This window comes from Ursus arctos, unplaced genomic scaffold (assembly GCF_023065955.2).
Source record: "Ursus arctos isolate Adak ecotype North America unplaced genomic scaffold, UrsArc2.0 scaffold_19, whole genome shotgun sequence".
NCBI lineage: Eukaryota > Metazoa > Chordata > Mammalia > Carnivora > Ursidae > Ursus > Ursus arctos.
The window spans coordinates 15,153,313-15,181,213 of record NW_026622863.1 but is presented as its reverse complement, the minus strand read 5'-3'; the positions used below and the strand labels follow the sequence as shown (position 1 = coordinate 15,181,213).

Here is a 27,901-nt window from a genome sequence, read left to right as displayed (position 1 = left end):
AGGCTCAGCTAAGCTCGAGGCAGCCCTGCCCCTGCCAGGAGCTCCTGAATGGAGGTGGAGAATGCCGGGTGTGCGTGAGCAGAAGGTAAAGAAGCTGGAACAAGGAAGTGGGCGAGAGTGAGCATCTGCCCTCAACCTGGCTCTGGAATTTCACCAAGTACCAGATTACCTGCTCCCTGCTCCCGGGCCACCCGGACCACTCACTGACGATCTCGCTGCCCGCTTTCTCCCATGCATACAAAGACCCTCTCCCGCAGGGCCAGCCCTTGCTCTCCAGGTAACTCCAGACACCCTTCCACCTCCTCCCCTGCCCTAGAGGGCAGCAGAAGCCCTCCCCACCGCCCCGCATCCCCCTGCCGAATGTTTTACCAGACACACGGAGCCTGAGTTTGTGCTGAGTCAAGACAAGGGGTGGATCTGGCAATATTTTCTAATAGTCATATATAGAATTCTAATAGTCATATAGGATTCTAATAGTCATATATAGTCAATACAGAAAACCTGTAAGATGCAGAGGGAAAAATAAAAATCTCTCATAATTCTATTGTCTAAAGATAACCCGTGTTAACATGTTAGTATCTTGGGGGTTATATCCTTTAGCAGGTGCGTGCGTGTGCATGTGCGTGTGTGTGTGTGTGTGTGTGTGTGTGTGTTTCCCCCCAAAGAATCCTACTGCACATATTCTTTCTGCTGCTCCATCTTTTTTCCCGGGCCAGTATATCGTGAACATTTACCCTGATCACAGTTATTCTTCCACAGCGTGATCACAATAGCTGCACTGTCTTTACTGTGTGGGGCTTCATTATTTTCTGGGCCAGTCTCACTCGCCAGGCGGCCAGGCACGCAGGACGTTCCCAAGTTTTCACTACTGGAAACAGTGTTGCAACCAGTCCTCCCAGAGACGCCGCTTTGCCTGCATCTCTTGGATGACCTCCTGAGGCCACTCTGCAGCCTCGTGTGGCCTGGCTCCTTGGTCTCTGACTTCTGCCAACACCAGCCCATCTATGCTCAGGAGGAGGCCAATGCATGCCTAAAGGCCCTGATTGTCCTCACACCTCTGCAGGTTCCTGGGGGAACTCGGGAAGGGGTAAACCGGTTACCAGCCCTCACCTTCCTGACTGGGCCAATATCATTTTAAAGCCCGAGGTTTTGCTCGTACTTGTAAGATGTTCCCATTGGGGAACACTGAGTGAAGAGTACGCAGGACATTTTCTTTGGTAACTTCCCGTACTTTTTTGCCACTTCCTATAAATCTATAATCATTTCAAATAGCAAGAAAACAAAGCTGAGGCAGGCCTGACGGTAAGCTGTTTGGCCCCAATCTCAAGAACTAATGTTTTTATGTCTATACTTTGTCACAAGGACCAGAGCTAAGTTTGGCTTAGGTGAATTTGCCTCAGTTTCCCCTGAAGGGTAGGAATTGTTCTAGGGAAAGGCGGCCCTGCTGGTGGGGTGGCCCTCCAGGCTGTCCTCTATCCTAACTCTCCTGCTGGCCCAGCTCTAGGGGCGGGAAGGAGCCCCAAGAGACAGAAGGAGGCACAGCTTCCCCGCGGGCTCCAGCAAGCTCCCAGGTAGACAGGAGTCTGGTGGGAAGCAGACGAAAGCTGAGATGCTCTCTCTGGAGGAGAGTAAAGCCATTTTTCTTCCCAAAGAGGACACATGTGTCTGAAGGAGCCTCTGTTGGAAAGCTCTGGGGAGAAGCAGTCCCCTTCCTGCAGTGTCATTGTCCCAGCCCCACCCAGGCTTGGGTTAGATCGGGCAGGTGCCACTGCTGTACCTGGGGGTCTCCACCCGGTGGCTGGACTGCCTGGAGGCAGGGGCGCTTCCCTCTCCAGGCCACAGTGTCCCCTCAGAGTCCTCCCCACCCCCCCACGCAATGACCAGAACTACAAACTGAGATGACTGAGCATGCTGTGTCAAGGGTCCCCAAGACCACCCTCGTGCTCAGCGATTTGCAAGAACTCACAGAACTCAGAAAAGCCATCACCCCTCGCAGTTACCACTTATTTTAATGAAAGGAGCCACATCAGTGGAGAGGAAAGGTGCGGGAGCAGCGTCCAGGAGCCTCCAGGCGCGGGCTGCCAGGGCGCCTCCCGCCCCCGGCCGTGGAGTCACACGGGACAGGCTTACTTCCGGCAGCAGGTGCAAGAACACATGCAGAGTACCAGGCAGGCTCACCCGAGCCTTGGTGTCCAGAGTTGGCTTCGGTCACATAAGAACACAGCACCAGCGTGACCGACCGTAGCTGCTCCGTCTCTGGGCTCTGAGAGGTCCACTGATACAGCATGGCTGGGGCCAAGTCATATTGTGACTGTCACCCAGCTGGGCAAACGAATAGAGTGTGGCCCAGGGCCCCGGACACACGGAAGCTGCTATTACGCAGAAGCTCAGAGGTTATCTATCTCCCAGGGGCGGTCAAGGGCTGGCCAGTCCTTTCTTTGGAACGTGCAGGATCCGAGCCACCCAAGCGTGCTGAGTTAAACCCTTACCGCACGGATGCCAATCACTGATTCCACCACATGTATATGCGAACTGCCCTCTAGTAGCAACGTGATTTCATAAAAGAAAGGAAGCTTAACTCCAAGAAGGTAAGCTGGATATCATGATGTACTTTGAGGATCAGGTAAGGGGCCAGGGGCCCCTGCCATGTAGCAGGAACACTCCACGTGTGTTCTTCTTTTCGGTCCATCCAGCTTTGTCCCCAGGTGAGGAGCAGAGGAGCTGAGACGCTCCCTCTGGCTCCTTCACTAGCTCGAGATCAGATGTCCCCGCTCTTGGGAAAGGCCAGGCTCTGCTGAGGGTGGGAGGGCGGAGTCTGGGATTCCCCCTCAAGCGTCCAAGCCAGCGCACCCTTCTCGCTCCCGGGGCTTGCTGCTGTTGCAACTTACCCCGGGAGAGAGAGGAGTGTGTTCTTTTTAACAAATGCCCTGGCCTCTGCCCTGGCCTTCCACCCCGGGCGGCTCTGGCCCCCCCAAGTCGAATCTAGGGTGGACCAGCTATTCTTCAAAGGCCCCGCCTCATCCCATCTTCCTCTGTCCAGCTTCCATGCCTGGGGCTGAGCCATCAAAGCCAAGGCTGCTGGCCTGTGCGGCCCTCCTGATGGGAAGTCAGACAGCCCTGGGCTCCACCATCAACTACCTCCCTCACCGTAGGAAGTTCCTCCTCTCTCACGGGGTCTAATGATAACGCCGTGAGGAGTGAAGTTGATAACCGAAGAGGCCCAGCCCAGGGCCTGGCACCTTGTCAGGGCCCATTGGTCAGTGGCTGTTAGGACAACAGATTTTCCGGCTCCAGGCCACAACTTGTGGGGCCAGCGAGGGTCCTCATGATGAGTAGAGTGGGTACAGTGACGTAGCCAGCCACCGTGGAGCTAGACGCCAAGACTCTGGGGAATCGCTATGGCTTCTGGATCTCTGGGGAGGGAGACAACTCATATACCTACATAGCAGGAAGAGACCTGGTGTGGTATCAGGGTCTCATGAGGATCGAGGGTCCTGTTCACCACAGGGCCTTTGCACATGCATTCTGTCTGCCTGGGGATCCTTCCTTTCACTTCCTACACTTTCCCTGGCTAATCCACTTATCCCTGGGGTGTCAGTTTGGATCTCGCCTGACTCTCCGATTCCCTGACCCCCTTCTCTGTGTGCCCATCCTACCACATGCTTAATAATAATATACCAGGGGCGCCTGGGTGGCTCAGTCGTTAAGCGTCTGCCTTTGGCTCAGGGCGTGATCCCGGCGTTCTGGGATCGAGCCCCACATCAGGCTCCTCCGCTATGAGCCTGCTTCTTCCTCTCCCACTCCCCCTGCTTGTGTTCCCTCTCTCGCTGGCTGTCTCTCTATGTCAAATAAATAAATAAAATCTTTAAAAAAAATAATAATATACCAGTATTAATAGTCTACCATTCATTAAGCCCTCACTCTGTGACAGGCATAGTGCCAAGAGTGCGTGTACATACGCTATCTCATTATTCTCCCAACATCTGGAGAGACAGTTGCCACTTTATTTTTCTGAGATCAGACAAGATCCAGCATGTTCAGGGAGGTATGGCCGTTGAATATTTTTCTGATTTTACAGAGGAAGTAACAGGTGTAGAGACGTGAAGTGAAGGGCTTGACCACCCTCCCTTAACCCTGTACAGCAGCGTCTGCATGCAGGTCCCTCTCTGCCCCGCACTGTCAGCTTCCCGAGGGCAGGGACCGTGTCTCATTGGCTGTTCAGGTCCAGCGCCCAGCGCTGGGCCTCATATTTGGATGGAAGTCCTGTGCCAATATTGGTTGAAGAAATAAGTGAGGGAGTGAAAGTTTGTAAAGCCCCAACCCGGTGCTGGGCTCACCATGGACACCCCAGAAATGTTAGTACCTGCAGTGGGCAGAACGATGCCCCCCTGGATGTGTGCGCGTCCTACTCCCTGGAGCCCGGGAATAGGTCACATTACTTGGCAGAGGGGAACGAAGGGAGCAGATGGGCTGAAGGCTGCTCATCAGCTGATTTTAACATACAAAGCTTATCCTGCACCTTCTGAGGGGTCCCGACGTAATTGCAAGGGTCCTTCAACATGGAGGAGAGACGGGAGAGTGGTGGCAGTAGGAGAAGGATGGGGCTTGCCGGCGGCTGCCGTGGCAGAGGAAGGAAGCCCCGGGCCAAGGGAAGCAGATGGTCTCTAGAAGCTGGAAAAGGCAAGGGAGTGCATTCTCCCCTACAGCCTCCAAAAAGAGTGCAGCCCTGCGGACACCTTGACTTTGGCCCAGGGAGACCCATTTCAGACTTGGACCTGGAGATCTCTAAGAAAATACATCTGTGTGGCCCTAAGTCACGAACGCGCTCATCGTTCACAGCAGCAACCAAAACCGGGTCCCGCCCCCGCCCCCCCATGCCGAGGATCGCACCTGGTGGTCACTTTTTTCATGACCGTCGAATTGAATTGGATTGTGATTGTAAGCCTCACACTTTCTATCAGAAAAGACACATAAAGTGCTTTTATTATTATTATTATTTTGGGTTTATTTTATCCGAGGCCTAATTGGGAGGTGTCAAGTCTCAAGATGGGTTAGAGTCCGATCCTGAGACAAAGCCATTGGCTCAGCAGACTGGGTTGCGTGGGGCCGCGGAGAAGACATGAGTGGCCTTCTGGGGGAACAGAGCCCCTGGCAGGCGACTGAGCACTGATGCTGGGCAGGCAGAGTCAGCATCCGGGACCACCCGCAGCCTCAGGCCTAAGGATGCCATCTCTGGGCCCTGCACCTGCTGCCTCCACAATCATCAGGGACGCCACGCACTGCAGGAGAGGGTCCTGAGCGCGCCCCGCCACCGCGCTCACATCAGTTCCAACAGCCCTGTCTCTCTAACAAGTACTGCAGTAGCTTACCTACAGTTCTGGAGGCTGGAGGTCCAAGACCAGGCTGCCGGCGTGGTCAGGGTGTGGGGGTCAGGGTCTGCGGGGGGCCCCTTCAGGGTCTCAGACAGCTGTTCCCTCCCATGGTGGAGCGCAGAGAGAGCTCTCTGGGGTCTCTTTTATAAGGGCACTAACCCCACTTAGGAGGATTCCACTCTCATGACCTCATCGCCTCCCAAAGGTCCCACCTCCTAAGACCATCACCTTGGGGGTTAGGATTTCAGTATATGAATTGGGGGGGGCAGGCATCTGTCCACAACAAGCCCCAGGGTGGAAGGACCACGATGGCCACAATCGGCCAGAGGGGGGAACAGGCAGCTCTTGTCTACTTCACTGCGTGGGGCACTGGTCCAAGTGCTAAGCAACCTTAACCCCTTCGGGCCTCTTCATAGCTCCATACGATGGGTGCTAGCATGATGTCCATTTTACTGATTGGGAAACTGAGGCCTAGAAAGGTAAAGTCACTTGTCTGCTCACTTGTCACACTAGGACTGAACAAAGGCTGTGGGGCTTCCGAGTGTGCCCTAGCCAATGCGATCTGCCCCCTCTCTAGATGCTGTAGTGACTGTAATAGCAGGAACACCACCTCCCGTTTGCATAAGATCTTTCTGTTCGCACACATTCTGTCTCGCCCTCCTCCCAGTGGCTGGTCATTGGGATTAGTGCCCCTGGCTTACACTATGGGAAACAGAACTCACGAGAGGGAGACACCAGCCATTCGAGGCAAGGGTGGGATTCCTGCCCCTGTCCCCTGGCTCCGAGTCCAGAGGCTCTCTCCTGCATCAGCTGCCCCCTGCCTTACCCTGATGCATTATTTATGACCCATTACTCACCTCCTGCAGGCGCCCAGATGCTGCCTGCCAGAACTGCGACCTCGCTGTGTCCCCTGGAGAGGACCAAGGGCAGCTCCTTCCCCTGGTCTTCGCTCTCTTGTCTCCCTTCCCCCTCCCCCTGCAGCTTCTTTGGGTCTCAGCAGGATCCTGGTGTCTGGCACAGCCTGTCCCCTCTTCCCGCCCACGAGAACCACCTGGGGAGCAGTCTCCTCTTTGCCAAGCCAGCGACACTTTCAGCAAGCTCCCAGCTTCCTGGGCAAGACTGTGGCAGCAGCGAAGCCCAAACACCATCCCCCACCCGACAGGGCCAGGGCCGGTGCAAGCGCAGGGGTCGCCGGTATGCGTCTGTGTGCATGTGTGTGCGCGTGTTGTGAGAGGAGGGGGTGTGTGTGTATGTGATGTATGGTGGGGAAAGAGATAAAGCACTAACAGTTAGACACGTCCGAGTTGCCTCTTCTGTCTTGCAGCAGAAAGCCCAACCAAGGATCCTTTTCCTCTCCCTTCTCACTGTGGGGACCGGGAGTGAGGGTTAAGGTTGGGGACACGACGCCCCAAGGCTGCCGGAGCCCACAGGTGGGAGCTGTGTGACACCGAGCAAGTTGCTTCACCTCCCTGCACATTATTTTCCTCCTCATTAACTCCCTCACTGGGTCCTTGCAGGACTAAAAGGGAATGCGCGTACAGCAATCAGCAGAGAGCCTACGGACGGTAAATGCTGATAAATGTCCTTTGACCACGCTCAGTAGCCTGCCTCCTGTGAGCAAGGAAGGATGAGCTCTGATCACAAGCTCTCGGGCGGAAGGGCCCCCGGAAGGAAAGAGAAGCCAAGGGTTCCACAGGCCGAATTGGTTGGCATCCAGGCAGCAGCAGGGTCGCCTTCCCCTCGGTTTCCATGTCCATAAAACGGGCAGTAGCTCAATTTAGCAGTTGCTTAACATCGTGGCTGGCACCGTGGAATTGTGGAAAAGAAATTAGCACATAAAACCAGAGAGTAGGCATCGCTGTCTATTTCTTCTCCCCACTTTTTCTCTTTTATAAAGATTTTTTTAGAAGTAATCTCTCCACCCAACGTGGGGCTCAAACTCACAACCCCGAGATCAAGAGTCACACGCTCCACTGACTGAGCCAGCCAGGCCCCCTCTCCTCCCCACTTTTACAAAACTCCCAGGTCCTGAGTGACTGACTGAAGGTTCTCAGAATCATCTGTGGATGCTGTGACCCACCCAGCCCCTGCTCTGACCCTGGGAACCTGGTTAGGATGGGCTAGGGCCACCAAAGGACCTGTGTCTTCAATCAGCAGGTAGCCCACCGAGAGAAACGAGAGACCAAGCACTCTGCTGAAGATCATGCCAGATGGCTCCGGAATGAGCCCTAGACTTCCAGAGTCCTGTCTTCCAGGCTCCGTTTCCTCCATCCTAAGACCTTGCAGATGGAAGGGATGGGCTTCCCCGAACCTCACCGCGTCCCACCTCCTCTGACTTAGCATCACTGGATTCTGTATCTTGATCAACTTCCCACCACCAGCACTGTTTTTGGACCCAGGACAATTGACATTTGCTTTGCAGAAGCCCCTCCTGAGAGGCACAGGAGCGTGAGGGAGCAGAGCTAGGTCTGCAGCAAGGTGTCCGTCAGAAGGAAGGGAGCTTGACCTGAAGAGCCCGCCTGCCGGCAGTGAGACGGCAGGGAATCTGTGCGGTCCGCATCCTGTGAGCCCCACGGGCCAGTGTCCTCAGTGCGTCCGCACTTGCTGCAGCCACCTCCGGGGACCTAGATGCCTAGACACCTCCTGGTCCACGGGCTGCTCTCAGATGGGAGAGACCGCCGGCTGTGTTGTTTGCTAGGTATTCCTTCCCTCCTTCTCCCCCTTCAGGTGAGTGTCACTTCCTGCCACCGCCGACCTCGGGCTTGGCTGCGTGATTTGCTTTGGCCAGTGCAATGTCAGCAGCGGCCACACGTGTGCTTCTGAGGTTGGGTTGGCTCTTGCTGTCCTGTCTGTTGACTTGAAAAGGACGCACACTCCATAGCCACTGCCTAGAGGGCCTGGGCCAACAAAATAAAGATGCAGAGAGCAGGCCCAGCAAGGCCCTGGGGACCAGAGCAGAGCTGTATCAGCCCTTCTACAGACCCCTAAGCAAACCAAACCAAACCAAAACACAAACCCTCGTGGGTGTAGGCACCTGAATTTGGGGACGGTCGTTATCCAGCAATGCTACAGCAGTAGCTGACCCGTTCACCAGGATCGGTCTGTTTCCCTGGAGGCTCTTGAGGCTAGCTTTGCGGCTTTAAATCGTACTGCGTGCTTTCTTGCCTAGAGCGAACCAGCAAGAGTCTAGTTCTAAGGCTCCAAGCGGTTTTGGTGAGCTTCGCGGTGCTTGGTCCCTTCCTTCTCCCACATCGGCTGCGAGCTTCCCGGATGCACGCCTGCCCTCCTTCCACCTCATTCACGACAGGAGCAACCACAGTCATCGCCTGCGAGCCTCGAGCGTTGACCACAGACTGCTAATTCATCTGAACCGTTGCAAATATTTGTCACCACTATCCTACAAAGTAGGAATCTAGAGTATCCCTGTTTTCTAGATAGGAAAACCAAGGTGTAGGGAAGCTAAGAAACTTGCTGGCAATCTTAGCGCTGCTGAGTGGGAGAACAGAGCCGGGCCCCTCTTCCAGCCCGCGCTCTTACGCATTCTTCCGAAGCACCTCCTGGTGTTGGTGGCCATGCCCGCTTTCCCGGGCCCGCCCCTCCCCGTGCCTCTGCCACACAGCCCTTCGCCGGGGCCACCTTCCAGTTTCTAGCCCCAGAGCCACCTCCCACTTGCAGTGAATGTACTCGGTGCCTATCGCCAGGAGTTAATTATTTCCAAAAAGACATTTGGAAACTCAGCTCTGCCATGTCTAATTGCGTTCCCTTCTGCTAATTTAATAACTCTGTTTTGCAAATGGGAGTGTGCTTTTAAAATGTGTTCATCGGGCTGTTTGTCATTTTATTACCCTCCAGATATTTCCCCACTGTTGCTGTTTTTCCTTTGAACTCACGGTCACAGAAGCCCTGCAGATTTCAGAGCTGGGACTTGCGTCTTGTGGTTGGAGTGTCTGTGCATCAGGGCTCGGCTGTCTGTGGGCCCAGGCTCAGCAACCAGGCAGGACAGTCTGAAACCATAAAAAATAAAAAGTACCGGATCATTGTTGGAAGCCGCACCAGCTTGGGTTCTTACTGGTGCATTTGGTTCACCAAATGCTAACAGTGGTTATTTTTGGGTGGTGGATTTTTTAAAGATGTTATTTATTTATTTTAGGGAGAATGCGTGAGCAGGGGAAGGGGGAGAAGGGGAGGGAGAGGATCTCCAGAAGGCTCCGTGCTGAGTGTGGAGCCCTCTGTGGGGCTCGATCTCACAACCCTGAAGTCATGACCTGAGCCGAAACCAAGAGTCCGACGCTCAACTGACTGAGCCACCCAGGTGCCCCTGAGTGGTGGATTTTAAGAGTTTTAGTTTCTTCTTTATGTGTCTCTGATTTTCCTCCTTATGTGTCTCTTACCTGTTTTATTTCCTATGGTTTTTATATAAAAGGATGTATGATTTCAATAATAAAACAAGAATAAAGTTACTATCATTAAAAATAATGTGTATCAGGTCCTGAAGGATTTGGATCCTTCATGCAGACCATCACGGTCTTTTATGAATTTGTGAAATGAACTTTTATAAACTTGTCCAATGAACTTTCATGAACTTGGTTAAAGCCAGTCAGAGGAGCAGAAAGTGAGCAGAACTCTGCTTAAAAGGAGAAAACAAGATCCAGGCTATTATGTTCATTAAATAATTTTTATATTTTTCAAAAAATGGAGTGAAACTTGAGTTTTCATTTTTTTATTTTTTTAAAGGATTTTTATTTATTCATTTGACAGAGAGAGAGCACAAGCAGGGGGAGCAGCAGAGGGAGAGAGAGAAGCAGGCTCTCTGCTGAGCAAGAAGCCCAGGGCGGGGCTCAAACCCAGGACCCTGTGATCATGACCTGAGCTGAAGGCAGACGCTTAGCCGACTAAACCACCCAGGTGCCCTGGAACTTAAGTTTTTAAAATGTTAACTTCATTAGTTAAACCTCAGATATGACTTTTCTTTACCACTGTAGAGTGGATCTGCTCCTATATGGTTTTCATGCAAAATATGGATTGAGTTTGCCCAGTGCCAGGCAATGTTCTAGGCTCGTAGGATTCAGGAAGGAATGCGAATGGATCCCTAGCCTTGAGCAGGTCCTGGTCTGAGAGGGAGACAGTTATGCCAACAGCAACTGGTAGGGTAAGTGTTCTGGGATGGCATCGGGGAAGCTGAAAGGGGTAGTCTCGTTTCTCTGCCTGAGAAAATCAAGGAAGGTCTCAAAGAGGAGATGACCAACACTTAGAATAGTTTAGCAGGAGGAGAAGGTGGGAGATACTCCAGGCGAAGGGAAGAGCATGGGAGAGTCAGCTGGGTGTGCGAGGGGTGGTAGGAAAGCTAGAGTTGTGTTCACGAAATAGCCAGCTGCTGACTGTGATCACAATTTAGGGCAGTGGTAGGTGTTTGGATGCACTGGCTGGGGGGCGAAGAGCCTTGGGTGACAGGCTAAGAAGTCTCTCTGCTTGGAGATGGGGCGCTGTTAAAAGGTTTTAAGCCGCGAAGTGGCCTGATCATATTTGCTTTTGACAATGGCTGCTCAGTGTATGTGAAGGTCCACGTGGGAGACAGAAGCCCTGTCAGTTATCGGAATAGAAAGAATTTAAGAATTAACTAGATGTATCTATTTACCCATCCATCTGTCCACCCACCCATGCATCCATCTGTCCGTCCATCCATGTTCCTCCTTTACTGTCTTTCAAGGGAAATGATCCCCTTCCCACCGCAGCATGCATGCCGTTAATTAAACTTCAATTTTTTTCTGGTTTTTCTTTTAATGTAAATTTTACAATGAAATGCAAAAATGTTCAGCAGGTTTGCTGAATTTTGACAGATGCATACAATTGTGTAACCCAAATTGCTGTCAAAATATGAGACATTATGAGACATTTTCATCAGCCTAGAAAATTCCTTCATGCCCGGCCTCAGGCAATCCCTGTCTCCGTCTCCCAGAGACAGCTACAGTTCTGACTTTTCCCCACCATAAATTAGTTGAGTCAAGGCTTTCAACCTCAAGGCCGTTGAGACTGTGGTCCAAATAACCTTTGTTATCAGAGGTTGTCCTGTGCCTTATCTCGCCTCTCCTAGACCTTCATGTCATTGGAATATATTCTTTTTCATTTGGCTTCTTCCATTTAACATAATGTTTATGAGATCTATCCACATTGTTCTGTGTATCATTGTTTGTGCCTTTTTTTAAAAAAGATTTATTTGTCAGAGAGAGATTGAGAGAGAGCACAAGCAGGGGGGAGGGGCAGAGGGAGAGGGAGAAGCAGGCTCACCACTGACCAAGGAGCCCAATGCGGGACTTGATCCCAGGACCCTGGGATCATGACCTGAGCCAAAGGCAGACACCCAACCGACTGAGCCACCCAGGTGTCCCCTGTTTGTGCCTCTTTCATTGCAGAGCGGTACGCCATTGTCTGGCTACCCCACACTTGATCCACTCTCCTGTTGACGGACACTTGGGCCATTTCCAGTTTCGGGGGTTATTATGAAGAAAGCTGCTATAAACATTTTTGTACAATTTTTTTGGTGAGCATATGTCTTCATTTCTCTTGGCTAAGTAGCTGAGAGGACGTGCTGAGTCATAGAGTAGGTATATAATTAGGTTTTTAAGACACCATCATTCTGTTTTCCTGAGTGGTTGAACCATTTTACATTCCCGCAAACTAGTTACCAGAGTCATGATAACTCCACATCCTTGCCAACGTTTGGTCTTGTCAGTCTTGAATTTTAGCCTTTCCGGCGAGGGTTAGCTTTTCCCTGTGGTTTGAACGTGCGTTACCCTGACGGATGAGATGCTGAGTGCTTGTACTGTTGGCCGCTTGCGTGTCTTCTTTTGCAAAGGCTCCGTTCGAGTCTTTTGCCTGTTTCACATTGGACCGTCTGTCTGTCTAGGACTTCCTGCCTGCCATCAGATATTCCCCAATGCAGATCCCAGATCTGCCCCTTATCAATAGTCCCCGCCAACCCCGAGTGGTCAGGCACAACCTGGATACTGTGGTCTTATCTGTACTCCAATTTTAGAAATCTGCGATTGGTTTGGGTACGTATGTGGGTTAGAACAGTGGTGACAGAAACCTAACAAATGGGCTTATAAAGAATAAGTGAAGGGGCGCCTGGGTGGCTCAGTCGGTTGAGTGGCCGACTCTTGATTTCAGTTCAGGTCATGATCTCAGGGCCGTGAGGTCAAGCCCTGCTTTGGGCTCTGTGCTCAGCGGGGTGTCTGCTTGAGATTCTCTCTAAAATAAATCTTAAAAAAAAAAAAATTAAAGAAGCCTTTAATCTGCTCACCGAGCTGGGAGGTGTGGGACGCAGCGAGTTCAGGCACAGCTAACCCAGGGTCTCCAAGGCCATTAGGCCTCGGTTTCTCCTCCTCTCTGGCTCTTGCTTCTCCTGTGTTCACTTTACCTTTGGGTTTTCTTTAGTGGCCAGATGGACACAGGAGTTCTGGCCCCTTCCCCTCTCTGGTCATGGGTCCAACCGGCACTCGTGCACACCCAGGGCTGTGTCCGGGGCTCAGACTCCATTGTGTGTCACACTCTGTTGTCACAGCCAGGGGAAGGGGAGGCATGGACTGGCTTGGGCCAAGGAGGATCCTGTGCTCTATTCCTGGAACTGGGCTCAAAATAGGTTTCTGTGGGACCATGGGAGTCACAGTGGTGGTTTCCCAGAGCACAACAGGGGTAGAGGTATCAGGGTGGGTCAAGAATGCTGACAGAAAACAACGGATGTTCTTGGCTTCTCATGAATGCTAAGTCAGGCAGCTTGGAGGAGGGGATGCTGACCTCTATGCCTCCGTGGTCTGTGACCCTCTGAATCCCAGAGCTCCCCCCCCCCCATGCCTGGCAAACAGCAGCCACTTGATACCTGTGCGGTGAGGGACTTCCCTGTGCCTGTGCTCTGCTCACCTGCCTGGTGGGAGACCCTCTGTCTCTGGACATTCTCCCATTGCTTGGCTTCTCACCCTCTAGAAATTGGGTCCTGGTCTAAAGGTGAGCCCCTCTCAACCTCCCCTCTGCTTTTGGAGCAAAGCTTGGTCTGGAGTGAAAGGTCAGGAAAGAATGCAACTTCTTGTGTTATGGGGACGGAGGGACACACACACACACACACACACACACACACACACACCTGCAGGTTCTAGACAACTTTTAGAGTTGGGGGGTGGTGGGAAGGGACTGGGGGTGATGTCAAATCCCTGGGAGCCCTGCAGCGGCTTCCCCTGGAGCAGGGCTTGTGGGAACAGCGACCTGGCACCAACCCCCCCCCCCCAAGCTCAGGGCCGTGCGCATGTGCAGGGAGGCTGATGCCAAGTGGCCGATGAGCTGGGTGCTTGGTGTGGACGGCAGAGGCGCACTGAGGCAAATCACTGGCCCCGGGGAAACACGGACAGCGGTTACAGCTCCCTGGCTCACCGGTACCCAGTCTCGAACCTACTGGAAGAAACGAGCCAGAGGCTATCCAAGTGTGTCCTGTCCCCATGCCTGGAGCTGGGCCATCGCGTGCAGGCTGCCGTAGCAAAATACCATAGACTGGGCGGCTGCCACAGAAATGTATATTCTGCCACTTCTGGAGGCCAGAAGTCCAAGATCAAGGTCCCGGTAGGGTAGGTTTCATTCTGAGGCCTCTCCTCTTGGCTTGGAGGTGGCCACCGTTCTGCTGCGGGCTCACAGATCCTCTTCTTCGAGGGCACGTGAAGAAGTAGGGAGGAGGGATGCGATGAGAGACCCAGCTGGGTCTTCTGTTAGGACACGGATCTCATCACGAGGGCCCGCCCTCATGACCTCCTCAAGACCTCCCTCCCTCCCACAGACCCCACCTCCAAATGCCATCGCACTGGGCGGGGGTGGGGGGGCAGCACTTTGACATATGAACTCAGGGGACGCTTTCAGTCTGCAACACACGCGGAGTTCCTCCAGTGCCTCGTCCAGCCTCGCCTGCACGGCCTCCTGCGCTATTTTGCAGGGACAGGCCTGGGTCTGGGAGCTGGGTCTGGGAGCCTGTACTGGCAGAGCCAGAATTCGAACCCCGGGCTCACCTGGCTGCAAGGCCAACACTGAGTTCTCGGGCTCTGCAGCCTTCCCTCCAAGGACCAGAAATTCGCCACAGCTTGTGGAAGCCAGACCTGCTGCAGGGAAGTAAGACCGGGGCCAAGTGCCACCACCACCTTACTGTCTGTCTGAGACCAGAAAACACGTAGCAGGGACTCACTTAAAAAAAGGAAAAAAAAAGAAAAGAAAATGGTTTGATCTCCTTTGTTGATGACAGGCCAAGGGGTTCCTGCCCTGGGTCGTTGCATTTCTAGTGACGCTCAGCACTTGGCACAGGCTTAGAGCTTGGTGGATGTGGAGGGGGAAGGAGGGAAGGGCGGGGAGCATCTCTGATTTGGACCACATTTGGGTACCAACCCTTTAATGTTCCCTGGCCCTAGCTGAGAGCTCTTTAACTCATCCTTAAGGTCCAGAGAGTTGTTTCTTTTCTTTTTTTTTTTTTTAACTTTTTCTTCCCACACTCAAACACATTTAGACCATGGCTGTTAGCCTTTGTGGTTGTTTTTCCTTCCAGTCTTGTTTTTATAATGCTCACATGCTTTTAGAATTTTTTTTTTTTAAGATTTTATTTATTTGACAGAGATAGAGACAGCCAGTGAGAGAGAGAACACAAGCAGGGGGAGTGGGAGAGGAAGAAGCAGGCTCATAGCAGAGGAGCCTGATGTGGGGCTCGATCCCATAACGCCGGGATCACGCCCTGAGCCGAAGGCAGACGTTCAACCGCTGTGCCACCCAGGCGCCCCTGCTTTTAGAATTTTAACACAGGTATTCTATATATGCTCCACGTTTGAAGATAAGTTGTCATTTGCGGTGACGGTCTTTTAATTCGGTCCATCTCGTCCACAGTCAAGTGTAGGGCTTCGTCCTCACATCCTGAAAACACGTGCTAGTCTGCTTCTCTGAGAGGTGCAGCGGGGCACAGAGAGCAGAAGCCCAGGAGGTAAGCACAAGGGGGGCAACTCGTGCTCTTCAGGTTCCGGCCCTCATTTTACAGATTGGGAAAGCGAGGCCCAGACAAGCGAAGGGCTATGTTCCAGGCGTTCCATCCGGTTTTACATTTGCAATGCTAGACGGTTCTTCATTTGCCTCTCCAGATCTGCCGTCCTCCCGCAGCTCGCTCTGCGCCCTCGCCTGCTGACCCCTGCGTCCTCCATCACCCAGCCTCCCTTGCTTTGTGGCTACAGTCAACGGGAAGGCTGGCGGGAGAGTGGAGGGAGGACGCAGAGGGAGGTGGGACTCTTCTCCTGAAGCCTTGCCTTCCAGGCCGTGGTTTGGTGGGGCTGAGTCCTCTCCTGCAGGTCTTCCTGGTTCCCGTGTGGCTTTCTCTCCTTAACGTTTCAGCCCGGAGAGGAACTGGCATCCCATCGGGGCTAGTCCCGGCGGCGCTACTGTGCCCGCACCTCTATATGGCCCCTTCACCGACTCCCTTCCCTCGCCCCTTTGAGTGGGCCGGGTCTGGGTGCAGCCCACCGAGGTACCACGCGAGGTACGGCCCCTCTGGCTCACTGCCTGGGCTGCCCCTGTGTTCTCTGCCCGCCCTGGTCACTCTCTGAAAGTAACTTAGGCGCTTAGTCCCCGCGGACGGTGAGCTCCGTGAGGCCAGGGACCTCGTCTGCCGCGTTCACCACCGTAGCTCCGGCAAAGTGGAGCTTGATCCGGAGTCATTGCGTGATTACGGAAATAAAGGGCAAAGTCACTGAACTGGAGTCTTGCCACTACTAATTCAGCGTTTTTCCACCTTCTTATGTTCTGGAAGGGAAATGAACCAGAGAGTCTGACGCCGGACCTGCCCTGAGGAGGTTAGTTATTCTAGCAGAATACGATGATTATACAATCATGGTATCAAGATACTTACCATTTACTAGATGCTAGTCTATTTCCAGCGACTAGCCCTCGCTTCTCCATCTCCTGCGGACCTTCGTGACCACACTAGGAGCTGGGGACCGTCGTGACCTCTACTGACCGAGGAGGCGCTGAGCCTGAGGGTCAGAGACTTGCTTGCTCTTCTTGGCCAGGTGGGCTGCAGGTCGGCTGCAGGCTCAAGGGCATCAACCGCAGCAAAGCTCTAGGAGGGAGGAGCTACGCCGTCCACCGCCGTGGCCCGCAGCAGAGCCTAGCGCACGCCTGGCCGGCTCCCACTTAGCACGGGGTAGATGAACGAATGTTCAATGGATGGAGAAACCAAGAGATGCCTACAATGGCAGGTGGGGGGAAGCCCTGGGAGTTGGTATTGCCCCTTCTCCAGCTGCTTTGGTCAGGCAGCAGAGGACTTCTCTGTGGGCTGCTTGAGCCCCACACTCTGGGCATGTCATGGCACATTGGTGTGCTGTTTGGGGGTATGGGCCCTGCAAACAGCGGCGAGGGTGAGCTGAGTCCAAGGCCAGAATCTGGCCAGCCTGGCTCACCTGCCTGAGGTCATAGGCCAATAGCATAGAGGAACCAGGACTCAAACCCAGGGCAGATTCTACAGCCCCGATCCTTATCTGTTCTTGCTTCAGAATAGACACAACCAGGGGCCTCTGGGTAGCATAATTATGGAAAATGTCACTTATCTGTAATCTCACATTTATGGCCCCTGAGAGGGACCCACTCACACTTAACTTCTTCCTGGCCAATGTGACCCCTGTGCTCCATGAAATACTGGGGGTGGGGGAGAGAGGGTGTCTGCCATTCTGAGGTCAAATGGAGAAAGGCACAAGCCTAGGAGCATGTTAGGCTGGCTTTCCTGTGAAGCTTTCCCACGTAAATCACATCTTAGGGCCTGAAGTTGACCATTTTACGTATGTATATATATGTATGAGAGAGAGAGAGAGGCTTTTACCTACTCTATTATTTATGATGTTGCCTCTATTAGCTTCCTTTCTCTGAGACTTAAGGGGCCAAATCTACCTGCTCTTTCCTTTCTCCGAAAGCACACGGAATTGAAATGGCAACAAAGAACTCATCAGTAGTGTGATGCGGGAGAGTCTAATATTTCACTGTGTATTTAGACTACGTGGGGTTTAGGAGGAAGCAAAGTCGAGTCCTGCCCCAAAGTCAAAAAACAGACCAAGGGGGGCGCCTGGGTGGCACAGCGGTTAAGCGTCTGCCTTTGGCTCAGGGCGTGATCCCGGCGTTATGGGATCGAGCCCCACATCAGGCTCCTCTGATGTGAGCCTGCTTCTTCCTCTCCCACTCCCCCTGCTTGTGTTCCCTCTCTCGCTGGCTGTCTCTATCTCTGTCAAATAAATAAATAAAATCTTAAAAAAAAAAAAAACAAAACAGACCAAGGACTCAAGAACAGGACAGAAGAGAGGTGACAGAAGAAGTTTTAGGTGGTCAGTTCATTTCCAGCTCGATGAGCATAATTTAATGTGAGATTCCCAGATGTGCTGACCAAATCTAGCAAAATTCTTACTTTGCTCCGGTCAGCAGGGTCTGGAGTGATGGGTCATTCGGGGATCGACATTTTCTTTGGATTGACATTTTGAGAAGGACACAGATACCTCGGAAATTATCTGCAAGGCAGGGCCTGGGATGGAGACCATGGGTACATGAAGGACGATAAGTGAATGGAAAAATGACCTTATCTTTTGAACCAGCAAGGTCATTTCGGGTCTCCTGTTCAATTATTTTCTCATTGCTGCTATCACAAATTACTACAGACTAGGTCGACGAAAACAATACACACTAAGCAGACTCTGGAAGATGGTGGAGTAGGAGACAGCCGAAATAGGTCCTCCCACCCAGACAGCAGTTGCACTGGCAGAATCTGTCTGATCTATTTTGGAACTCTGGAGTCTATCAAAGGTTCGTAACTTCCGGGGGACAGGTTTGGGCAGGTAAATTGCAGTTAATTTGGTTATTCAGCTCTGAGCTTAGAAGCTCCCATCCCCCACCCCCATGGTAGACCATTGTGCCCATATTCCTGGAACAGTTTATATAAGGTTTGAGGGGCTGGAGTGGGTGAAAAAGGACCTTGTCCTCCAAATATCAGAGACCCCGTGCCCTGATTGCTGATTACTGCTGTTGATCACAGAGGTGTTGACAAAGGCAGCAGGGAGCCAGGGTTGTGGCACCTCCCCTGGTACTGCAACCCCTCCCCCTCCAGCCGAAGTGACTTCCAAGGGATTTAAAGGCCCAGCACCCTTCCTCTCACCCCCCTTCATTTCTACTTTTTTCTACTCTTGGGAGCCAGATATTAAGACTGGGATGTTGTATTAGTCAGGGTTCTCCAACGAACCAATACGTTACATGTAGATATAATAAATCTCCCATATATGTGTACCTAAGAATTACCTCATGCTATGGAGGTTCAGGAGTCCAGTGATTTCTGTCTATACACTGGAGAATCTGGAAAGCCACTGGTATAATTCAGTCTGAGGCTGAAGACCTAAGAACCAGGGAGGCGAGGGGCTGTTTGTGTGAATCCTTGAGTCTGAAGGCCCAAGAACCAGAAGGGCGAATATCTGAAGGCGGGAGAGGATAGACGTCCCAGCTCAAGAAAAGAGAGAATTTGCTTTCTGCTAACGATTTGTTCTATTTGGATCCCCAATGGATTGGATGATACCTGCTCACATTGGTGAGGACAGATCTTCTTTACTCAGTCTACTGATCCTCTTCTAATCTCTTCTGAAAACACCCTCACAAACACACCCAGAAGTAACGTATACCATTACTATTTGGGCATCCCGTATTACAGTCAAGTTGACACAGAGAATTAAGCAATCACAGACATTCAAAAACAGCTGCATATTTGGGGGAAAATGGAAAAGGACCATGTATACCCAAGGAAAGGCTAAAAAAGACCCAAGACCTAAATTTACACTTGACACTGAGAGACAGTCTCTAATAATTAAAGAGAAAAAAAGTTATAAACAAAAGTTTAAAAACAAAACACCAGCAAACCCTGGGGAAGGGGGAGCATCTGATCTCTACAGTTACCACATCATTAAATTCAAATATCCAAATTTTTCCCAAAAAATTACAAAGCCTATAAAGAAACAGAAAAGTACAGTCCATCCAAAGGAAAAAAGTATATCAACACAGTCTCTGACAAAGACCTGGTGGCAGATATACTAGAGAAAACAACGGTCTTAAAACACTTTAAAAAGGACTATCTTAAAAATACTCAAAGAGCTAAAAGGAAGATGGGAGATATTGAAGAAAATGACGTATGAACAAAATCCAAACATTAATAAGAAGATAGAAAGCCTAAGAAAATAAGAATTTGAGCTGGAAAGTACAGTAATTGAAGTGAAAAATTCACTAGAGGGATTCAAAGGCAGAGTTGAGCTGGCAGAAGAATCTTGAATGGTCTAGAAGCTAGGACAAAGGAAATGGTCAAGCCTGAGGAATAGAAAGAGATTGAAGAAAAGTGAACAGAGGCTGAGGAACCTGTGGGATACCATCGAGCGGACAAGATACACATTGTGGGAGTCCCAGAAGGAAGAGTCAGCATGAAAAGGAGAAAAAGAATGGGGGGGAAGGGCAGAGAGAACATTCGAAGAAATGTTCCCAAATTTTATGAAAGCCATGAATGTAAACATCCAAGAAGCTGAACAAACTAAGTAAAATGCATTCAAAGAGACCCACACCAAGACACATCAACCATCAAAAGACACGGGGCACCTGGGTGGCTCAGTCGGTTAAGCGTCTGCCTTCGGCTCCAGTCATGATCCCGGGATCCTGGGATTGAGCCCTGAGTCAGGCTCCCTGCTCAGTGGGGAGTTTGCTTTTCCCCCTGCACCCCCCCAATTCTCTGCTCTCTCAAATAAATAAAATCTTCAAAAAAATGGGCAAAGAGGGGCGCCTGGGTGGCACAGCGGTTAAGCGTCCGCCTTCGGCTCAGGGCGTGATCCTGGCGTTATGGGATCGAGCCCCACATCAGGCTCCTCCGCTATGAGCCTGCTTCTTCCTCTCCCACTCCCCCTGCTTGTGTTCCCTCTCTCGCTGGCTGTCTCTATTTCTGTTGAATAAATAAATAAAATCTTAAAAAAAAAAATGGGCAAAGGACTCGAATAGTATTTCTCCAAAGAGGATTGAGGTTTCCCCCACTACCCAGAAGCAGAGCCTTCCTAGAAAACCTTTCGGAAGCTGACGTGGTGTAAAGGCAAGAAGCAGTTACCATTACGTTATATGGAAGACTTTTTGAGCGTTCCCAGACTCAAAATATAACGCCCCTTAGGCTTCTCTGATACTTTCGGACGCATCTTGCCAATGGATGCACAAAACACATGGAGGTAGAGCACAGGTGCTCAGAGGCGCAGTTCCAAGCTGGGTCAGCTTGAGGCTGAGGAGCTTGGCGGGGCCCCTCGGCGCCGCTGAGGCTTCTTGGAGCCTTTATAAAGGCTCACTGCAAAACAATGCCCGACGCTATTTCCGCTTTTCTCGTAAAAGGCGAAAAATCCTCTTCATGCTTCTTTCGGTTAGTGAGAACAGGTACTAATGTAGGTCTTTCATAAAAGAAAAGTGGCGTAACACGAACTTTTGAAAAGCAGGGGATACTTGTAAACACACGGCCAAAGAGCGCATGAAAAGCTGTTCAACATGACTCGTTGTTAGGGAGATGCTGCTGGAAACTACAGGGCAACACCCCCCGCACCCACTGGGATGGGACGATCAGAAACCAGGAAACAAGTGTCGGGAAAGACGTGGAGAAATTGGAACCCTTGTGTGTTTGCGGGTGGGAATGTAAAATGGCATAGCCGCTAAGGCTAACAGTATGAAGGGTCCTCAAAACATGTAGATTAAAGTTACCACGTGACCCAGCAATTCCGATTCTGGGTCTATATACCCCGAAGAACTGAAAGCAGGGTCTCAAAAAGGTATTTGTAGACCCATGTTCATAGTAGCATTATTCACAATCACTAGAACAGAGGAAACCCAAATGTCCACTGACAGATGAGTGGGTAATTTTAAAACTGGAAAAAAAAAATTAGCACAGCAATGAAAAGAATCCACAGCTACCCAAATTCTGTAGAACACCTGTGGAAAGGAGCTACTTTTTCTGAACTGTTATAAAGCTTTTCTAGGATTTCACACACTCGTTTTTGGCCCTCCAAGAGTGCAGAATTTCTCATGTATGTTTTCCTCTCCAACGGCTGGTAGAGCCCTTAATAGTTACCCACTTGTTTTTTAGAATTCTGCATCAAGTCAGCTTTGGTCTAGCCCACTTGTACGTTTTAAAAAACAGAACTAAAAACAGACTTGACTTCCTTCTGAAATCGGTTATAAACCCTTTTGTTAAGTTTAAATATCACAAGTTAGATAAAATCGTCACCTTTTTTTTTTCATGGATAGCCTTTTACATTGTCGGCTGATTCCAATTCGTTGATACATTGTCAGCTGGCTTTTTCTGCTTGGAGCCAGCTGCCACCTCTTGGTGTCTCAGCTAAGAGTACCTGACTCAGTTCCCCCCGGAAACCCACCACCACACTATGGAGTATCATTCAGCCTTAAAAAGGAAACTCTGAGTCACCTGCTACAACATGGATGAACCTCGAGGACATTATATTAAGTGAAGTAAGTCAGTCCCCCAAAGACCGACACGGTAGGATTCCTCTACGTGAGATTCTTAGCGTAGTAAAACCAGAGAGACGGCAAGATTGTTGGCGGCGGGGAAGGGAGGAGGGGGAGTTACGGAGAGGTGTAGAGTTTCTGTTTTACAAGCCAAAGGGTCCTGCAGGTGGATGCTGTTGTTGGTTGCACGACATCATGAATGTATTTAATGCCACTGAACAGTATCCTTAAACACGGTTAAGAGAGTAAATTTTATGTTACACATATTTTACCACAGGAAAAAAAATTCTGAAAAAAGTCCATAAACTGATTATCTTACAGTTCTGAAGGTCAGAAGTCCAAAATAGGCTTGCAAGGCTGCGTTCTCTCTGGAGGCTCTAGAGAAGCCATTTCCCCTCCTTTCCAGGCTTCTAGAGGCTGGCTGTGTTCTCCGGCTCCTTCCTCCAACCCCTGCTTCCTCTCCTGTCACCTGGTGTCACTCCTCTTATAAGGAGCCCTATGATTCTATGGGGCCCATTTTGGGAGCCTTAACTCCTCACACCTGCAAGCCCTTCTCCACATAAGGAAACAGACCCCCAGGTGCTGAGGATTTGAATATTGAAAACACACAGGCAGCCTGGTGTCTGGTTACCAAGAATGCACGAGTTTGTAAAAAGAATGAGCTAGACGACACGGACGGATGTCCATGGTGTACGTTTGAGTGAGACAGACACAGTTCAGAAATTCAAACTTCATTTGTTCTGCCAATATTTTCAGTGTCTACCGTGTGCCAGGGAACACAGCAGTAAATTAACAGGAGGACTTTATAGTCCCTTGCTGTATGAAAGCGATGTACCCAAATGCGTGTGTGCATGGGGAAAAATGTCTGGAAAGTAAACACGAAATTGTTAACGGTGAGTAACTTGGGAGAGGAAAAGCAGGGAGTCAATGCAATGAAGATTTGCTCTTTTTATTTGGATGTTTTCACAGTTCTCTTTTTTTCCAGCAAGGATTTATTATTTCTGCTGAAATAGTAAACTAAGATACAGATCAGAGGGCAAGTTTTTCTGTCCCATCGCGTTTCAGCCTGAGAAAACCATCTGCAAAACAGAAAGGGGGAGGAGGGAGGAAGGGAAGGGAGACAATGGGGGAGAAAAAAGAAGAAGAAAGGAGGGAAGGAAGGGCAGAGAAAGAGAACAAGCAGCTTGGGGTTCACGCGGAGAAGGCAAGGCTCTGCGGCCCTGAGCCAGCTGCTCGCGGAGCAGCGCGTCCCCCTCCCCTGGCCAGGCGCAGTCTTTCAGAGCCGTCCCATGGCACCCGGCCCTGTGTCTGTCCGCAGTAGGTGATCAGTGACATATCCGCGACAAGCCAAATCACAAAGGGGAACGCCCGTCAAGGTGTAGATGAAGCCTGAACAGCAGAAGCCAGCGTCCTGCCAGAGCTCGGCTCTGACAGCGCGTGGCAACAGACGCCTCCCCCAGCCTCAGCTCTGCACAGAGACTCGAGAGAGATTCGTCTTCCCTCCTTTATAGCAGTTTCAGCGCAGCGCCTGGTCCTACCCAAGCCCCTGGAATGTTCTCATATATCCCAAGCAGTTCGAGGAAATGGGTGGAGATTCAAGGTCATGATTTCAGCCACGGTGGTCCCCACCATGAACTTGTGGTTCGCTACTTCTTTGCCCTGAAGCCTCACCGAGCTGGCCTTTCTGCCCTCTGCATGTGTCTCTGGGGCTGGTGCTTCGTGGGGTGCAGGGAAAACAGGAAGGGAGGGCCTGGGGCCCAGGGACCCTCGACCCTGGCAATGTCATCTCAGACTCACAGCCCTAAATGCCCCTGGTGAATACTGTCTCAGAGTCGCACACCTGGGAAACAGGCTGTCTGGGAACGTGGCCCAGGAACAACAAAACAGGCTTGTGTCTTTTCGTTTTCCTCATGGTTCTCACTGTTCTAGGAAAAAGAGACTGGATTGAGTATCTGAAACATTAACGTGTTTTACTCAGAAAACAAAGAACCCCGGATTTTCTTGAGGGGAACAGTGAGAATTATCACTTCCTTTCAGCACAGAATGCAACAAGAAAACATAATTGCAATTTGTTCTAAATGTCTCTTTGAACACCTACCTCATCCTTTCTAGACCTCTAGTTGCACAAAAGCAAAATTGCTCCCAAAGTGGAGTTGGATTCAGTCAGCCCAGCCCTCTGTGACATGTCCCTGCCCTCCTCCTAATGCATACCCTGGCACCTTCCTGCCCCAGGCCCTTTGAACTTGCTATTCCCGCTGCCTGAACACTCTTCCCCCAGCTGTCCTCACGTTTGCAGTCTGCCTTTAGGTCTCTGCTCCAGTGTCATCTTTTCAGGTCGCTTCTCTCACCACCCTCTTTAGAATTGCAACCCCAACTCTGTCCCAGCTTTCCCAATTCCCAACCCTGCTTAATTTTTCTCCATAGTATTTGTCACTTTCAAATATGTTACTTCTTTATTTTGCTTATTGTCTACCCAACTTTTAATGCAAGCCCCAGGAGGGCAAGGAGTTTGGTCCATTCGCTTACCATTATAAACCCAGTCATAGAATCATTATTGAATCTGAATCTTTAGAGAGGAGCTTTGCATTATGTATCTCAAATCTTATAAATATGCTAATCCCACCCAGTGAGTCCCTATCTAGAAATTTATCCCTGGGAAGTAATCACAGATGTGTGCAAAGATATGGTTAGAAATGTTGCAAAGGCAAAACACTGGAAATAATAAGAGCTGACATTTAATTAGCACTTAGCATGTGCCAGACCCTGTTCTAAACATCTTACGCATACGAACTCTTTTAACCTCACAACTACCCTATAACGCCCCTGTTGTTGTTTGGATTTTACAAGCCAGGACCCAGACAGACAGAGGGACTGAGGAATATGAAATAGAGCCAGCACTTGACCTGGCGTCTGACTCAAGAGCCCATATTCTTAAACACTCTATGGGTTAAATAATCTATGTTCCACTGACGCATTTAATGCAACATTTAAAATGATGGTGTAGGGGCACCTGGGTGACTCAGTCGGTTAAGCGCCTGCCTCTTGAATTCGGCTCAGGTCACGATCTCTGGGTGATAAGATCAAGCCCCGTGTCAGGTTCCACGCCTGCTTAAGATTCTTTCTCTCCCTCTCCCTCTCCCTCCCCCTCGCTCACGTGCTCCTCTCTCTAAAAAAAAAAAAAAAAATATATATATATATATATATACACACACACACACACACACACATATATATAAAGTAAAACAAAATAAAATGATGGTGTAGACTAGGAATTTTTTGGTGGGGGAGGATGGACCCCTGAAATTACATACAAATTATGAGCTCATACACATTGCAGGAGGAAAACAGATTTACCAGATTCTAAAAGATGTCCAAGAACCAGGGCTGTAGAATAATTTTTCTACATAAACCGAGTCATGTGAATATATCCTACACATGGGTTGTCAATATTGTTTTTAGCACAGCCTTTCAAAAAAACTTTTTAGCTTCCCACCTTCCACATAAGCTTTGCTTTTCTTGCCCCCAAACCGAGTTAGCAATCTCGAATGTCACCAAGGAAGAATCTTGAATGACTTGGAAAGATCGTTGTGGTATATAGTTAACTGCAAAAGGCAGGTTTCTAAAAAAGGGGTATCCATATGACCACATTTTCATAACAATTTGTGCATGCATATAGACACAGTAAAAGGTCTCAAAAAAATCATGTTAGCAGTTGTCATTTCTGGGTAATGGGATGATGAGTGTTTTAGAATTTATTTTCTGGTCTCGTTTGTATTCTTTATAGTTTTTATAAGAACTTGAATTATTTTTGTAATTAAGGAGATTTTTTTTTTTTAAGGCAAAGGCAACTCTTGGGAAGATAATTGGAGAGTAGGTACCAAAATTTTAGGTGTGACACCCCCTTTGGATGCAGCAATTGCATTTCCAGGAATGTGCTCTATAGAAATCTTTGCACGTGAGTCTGAATTCAGGTCCAGTGACGTTCACTGCACTCTTGTGAAAATTTCTAAAAAGCCTAAAACCTTCAGAGAAGGTGAGTGGTTAAAAAAATTTAATTATCTCCATTCCCTAAAAACTGCATTAGCTGTTAAAGAGGAAAAAAAAAAGCCTAAGTAGATAGATGTTCGACATATATTGTTAGGTCAAGAAGGGAAGGAGCAGGACAGGATGTATGATGAGGTCCGACACACGTCGAGGACAAGCGGAAGGTACCAGGGAGCTGCCGGGGCCTGGCGGAAAGCCCGCTGTTTGTTGCCGGGCGTTACTCTGGGGAGGCACCGGGAGCTGGGCGTGGGGTGTGGGAGGTGGCGGAGGAGGGGACCTTATGTTTTGTTCGGCATGATTTGAATCTCTCACGAGTCTGTATACGCATGAACACATATTACTTATGTAATCATTTAAAAAGCACACGGTCAAACTATGAAATCGTTTTAAAATAAAAAAAGCCTCTAAACTCCCAAATGTCCCACCATTGGCCGCTCAAGAGCTCCATTTCCGAGCTGATGGGAAGTCTCAGAAGGGAGGCCTGGGATCTCGGTTACTTTCGGGACTAGAAACAGGCTCCGTTGCCAGCAAGGGGCAAATGGTTTTCTAAAAGGTGGTGCAGGTGGGGCCGTGTGGAAACCAAGTGACAAAAGTCAAGTGGGACACAGCACAGCCAGCGAGAAGGGAGAGGGGCCACAGTAGCTTTGTAAACCTGATGGGATCCTATTATCTCGGCCCAAACCTGGTTCCTTCTGGGGCTTTCTCGAACCTGAAGGTCGGCTGGACCCCACCCGTCTCTCACTCCCCACAGTCAGTGGTTACACATCCTCCTCACTTCTTCTCACCCCACCCCCCCCACCCCACGCCACCCCCGCTGCTCCTCTGGCCCCTTCGCCCCTCACTCCATTATCACAGGGGCCTCCTACCCCACATCTTCTGTTCTCAAAGGCCCTGCCTCCTGCCCGGTGTTCCTGCCCGCCCAGCAGCCAGCATGGCCTCCAGCCTCTGCCAAGGGCCAATTCCCTGGTTCCCAACTGCTTCTAGAATCACGTCTTTGCCCCGGGCTCCAACGCCTTGCATGGTCTCACTCCCGCCCATGTCTACAACCACCTCTCATCCCGAACGTTCCACCACCACAGTCCAGCCCTGCTGCCTTTCCATGCTCCTGTCTGCCCCGGGGAGTGCTTCCTGGCCTCCTGTGACCTTGACCGCTGCTCCTTAGACCCCCGAGCGAAGGCCCCTCTAGATCAACCCTCCCGGGCTGCCCCCGGGCTCTGTCACATCGGCCAGCTGATCTCCTCTCCATGTCCCCTTCAGTTCCCAGTGTCCCCACCAGCCAGCATGATTCCAGAGCCTCCCCCGTGCTCGGCGCCACAGACAACCCATTTAGTGTTCCTCAAAACCCTACACGGGAAGTACGACTATGAGCCCATCTTACAGAGGAAGAAAGTGAGGCACAGAGGTGAGGACTCGCCCCCAGGTCGGGCAGCAAAAAACTGGCAAAGCAGGGATCCGAACGCAGGCAGCCTCAGCCCGGAGCCAGGGCCCTTCACTACCAAACGACCCTGCCCCACACCACGAATGAGGTCAAAACCGAGCCCTTCTTCACTGTGAAGGTTTGAAGGGGCTGGAGGAGCAGCCGCAGGGCTACGCGTTGCCGGCGAGCTGGGCGCACAGCCGTGGGGCCGCCGCCCCAGAGCTCTCACTGGGGTGATTGAGGGCCATGCTTTGGCCTGCGTTTGCCCGGATCTAGGATAAACAGGCCATGGGTTCTGCCTTTTGCTGACTCTCAGAGTACCGAGTCCATGAACTCGCTCCCTTTCTGTGACCCTCCACGGGGTCCGGCTGCCAAGGGGGACCAGCCCTCAGGCCTGCGGGCCCGAACCCTCTGCTTGCAAACCTGGCGGACTCCATGCCCGTGTGGGGGCTATTTTTATTAAAGCCCGTTCACTTGTCTACCAGAGCACTTCCGGCGTCGAGGCCCGATG

The 27,901-nt window shown here is 50.8% G+C and overlaps 1 protein-coding gene across 1 annotated transcript in view; it reads right to left on the bottom strand.

Annotated features, from left to right (window-relative positions):
• Positions 1–22,404, bottom strand: part of NDRG4 (NDRG family member 4) — a 65,138-nt gene extending 42,734 nt beyond the window's left edge. Inside the window, exons 1-2 of the mRNA XM_057314361.1 lie at positions 22,249–22,404; positions 9,263–9,376 (exon numbers count right to left, since the gene is read on the bottom strand). The gene's annotated coding sequence lies outside the window, so the exon portion shown is untranslated. The remainder of the gene's footprint in view (positions 1–9,262; positions 9,377–22,248) is intronic.
• Between the last annotated feature and the right edge of the window lie 5,497 nt (positions 22,405–27,901).